This window comes from Felis catus, chromosome D4 (assembly GCF_018350175.1).
Source record: "Felis catus isolate Fca126 chromosome D4, F.catus_Fca126_mat1.0, whole genome shotgun sequence".
Taxonomy (NCBI): domain Eukaryota; kingdom Metazoa; phylum Chordata; class Mammalia; order Carnivora; family Felidae; genus Felis; species Felis catus.
This window is the reverse complement of record NC_058380.1, coordinates 49,804,312-49,807,396: the sequence shown is the minus strand read 5'-3', so window position 1 is coordinate 49,807,396 and position 3,085 is coordinate 49,804,312. Positions and strand designations below refer to the sequence as shown.

Below are 3,085 nucleotides of genomic sequence, written 5' to 3'. Positions count from 1 at the left end.
GAAAAAGGATATTGTAGAGGAGAAACTAGCAAAGTCATAGTTGTTGGTGTGTAAAGTGTTGGTCTGGCAAGCTTAAAACAACAGGGGAAATGAAAACAAGGGTTACATTAGTGGGAAAAAATACATCTTCACGTTTTGTGTGATTTCAGTTGAGCTCAATTCAATCAGTTTGGTTTGATTTAATTCAAGAAGTGTTTCTTTGAGCCTTCAGTGAAGAGCAGGTGATATCCTAGATTCTGAAACAACTTTAGTTGCTTTAAAGTTTGGTGTGGCCAACCAAAATAGAACTAATAATGTGGGGTAGCTTTGAGAAAGTCACTTCACCCCCATGGGTGTCGGTATCCTCATCTGTTAAATGGTGATCTCTTCCAATCATTCACATTTGGTCACATTCCTTATGGCAAAGCTATGCTATAATTAAAAGAACACTTGTTTAAAAATTGGTGATTCACATTTTAATCCTGTCTCTGATACTATTTCATAAGTCACCCAGCTTATTTTGGGGGTCTCATCTAAGAGGTTAGAGAGACTGATTTCAAAGGTTCCCTTTTGACGGTCTAGTCCTGTGAGACTGGACATTATCTCATCTTGCCCATATTAACAGCTTGCATAGAATACACAAATTATGAGGATGGTGTTGATATTGTTGTACCTAATTATTCCTTACTCAAAAGTGGTGTCCTGGTATGGTTTGTAAATTGTGACCACATAGATATGCATCTGGTGCCAGTGGCAGAAAACATGGCCCCGTGACTGAAAGAAGAATGATTTTGAAAGTCAAAGATGTCAAGAAATGAATATCTCTGAATAAGAGAAGTTTCTGGCAAGATTTTAATTGGTGTGGGTTTTATGTTTGTCAGCTTGTGGCAAAGAAATATTTTATTGAACTAACATGTGTCGAGCTCTGTTGTAGCATCTAGTACAGTTCACTGAACACTGTAGTTTCCCTCTTTGTAGTGCCTTTTCTGCATAAGGATTCCTCACCTGATTGACATCAGGCTCTGCCCCGTGACTTGCCCCAGCCAATAAAATGTGACGAGGAATTAGATGCCACCTCTGCATGGAAGTTTTAAGAGAGGCAGTGAATAATGACTGTGTTCCCTTTCTCTCTACCACGGGATCAACAATGTGCCAAGGTGTGGGGCATCCATCAGCTTGGGACTCAGCATGAAAACACTGTGGAGCTGTCCTGTGATTATTTTAGTGTGATCAAGGACTAATCTTCTATCATTGTAATCTATTAAGATTTCTTTTTCAGTTGCATTATAATCCAGTCTACCCTTGCTACTGGTGCTTGCTACTGAAATATAAAGTGGTGAGCAAGGCAAATCTAACCTTGGGTCCTTTATGGATATTTCAGTCAAGCAAAATGTTATAGTAATGTATGATGTATATTACTGTAGAGGAAGTATGCATCGTATGCAGGACCTTGGGGTCAGGGAAGGCCATCTTGATAATATGCACTTAAGCTGACAGTTTATAAATGCATAGCAATAAAACTGGCCAAAGGCCAGGAAGAGGAAGAGGGTGTTGCAAACAGAAAGAATGTCACAGGCCATGGCATAAAGGCTAGAAAGCTCATGGGAGTTGGGAAACTCAGTGTTGAATACAGCTGTAAGACAGTGAGGAGGGAACTGAGAATGAATGTGGCCCGTGAGATAACATCAATAATAATAATAGTGAGCATTTATTAACTTTGTGCTAAGTGCCTTACATACATTTTCCTCATGATTATTATCACCATTTTATACAAGAGGAAATTGAGCCAGAAAGAAGTTTAATAACTTGCCAGTAGCCACACAGCAGGAATGTGATTTTATCTGAAGGGCAATACGAAATCACTGAATGGTGTTACACAGGGGAGTCTCATGATCAGATTCACATTTTAGAAAGAGTCTCTGGGTGCAGCAGGTTCCCAACTCAAAATCCCCCTCTTGTGAGGACGTGTGGACCTCAATCTCTCTGCTCTTATCAGTGTGACTCCATTGACTAAAGGAGTCGGCAGGAGGGAAGATGATTGCCAAGGCACCACAGAAAAGGTCACCTTAAAACTGCTTCTTAAAAAAATTAATAAACTTTATTATTTTTTAATTGAGAAAAATATGGAATGGGTCATGAATTTGCACAGGGACCATGCTAACCTTCTCTGTATGTTATTCCAGTTTTAGTATATGTGCTGGCGAAGAGAGCACAGAAAAGGAGATGTTTGGAAGGAATAAGGATGGTGGTATATGCAGGAAAGAATATATTGTGGGTCTCCAGAGCATTAGGATTTGGGTAATAGTTTTAATAACAATATAAAGACAATAAATGGATCCCCAAATGAGCTCTTGTACCTAGTTCAAATAATGGATATGATATTACATCAATATTTTGAGCATTTCAATTTACTTTTGAACATAAAACAGACAATTTAGTGGGTAGATTAAAGGCAAAGTCAAAAATCTTTAAAGCAGATTTTGTTAAGGACCCATGTATCCTTCCCTACCTGTTTACTGAGGTTGGATAATAGTGATCACAATTTGCATTTCTCTTTGTCATAAATAGAGAGACATATAGACCGAGGGGGGAAAGGGTCCTTCCTAAATGACAGTGACATCTCTGACAGGTGTTTTCTGTGAGTTGTTTTGTATCCATAAGAAGCCTCTGGAGACCTGGGCCTGACTGAAGAGGTCCTCAAGTCAAGATGCCAGGGTCTGTGATTTATATGAATGTTATTCAGGTCTTTGTAGGATCCCTTCTGTTTCAATGGAATTCAAAGGAAGAACAGTAGGTAATTTCGACATTTACCGTTTTGCTCCCTTTAACCTTCTCTACACCCTTTCCCCAGAACCCTGACTCTTTCCCATTCCTTTTCTTTCTTTTCTTTCTTCTTCCCCTTCCCCACCGATTCCCTTGACTAGTCTTTTTCCTCTTTTAAAATGGCCTCTGCAGAAAATAACATGCTAGAAATGAGCTGACTGCCAATATACATAGGAAGATTTATTGCAGCAGAGAAAGGATGTTATGAGACATCTCATATATTAATCTTTCCGTTTTGGTCTATAAAGACCCGAGTTTGGCTACTTTCACTTATATGCTTTTA

General features: G+C 39.0%; 1 pseudogene; it reads right to left on the bottom strand.

Annotated features, from left to right (window-relative positions):
* Nucleotides 1-2,096: 2,096 nt before the first annotated feature.
* On the bottom strand, nt 2,097-2,192 carry LOC111557647 (annotated as a pseudogene).
* Nucleotides 2,193-3,085: the final 893 nt, after the last annotated feature.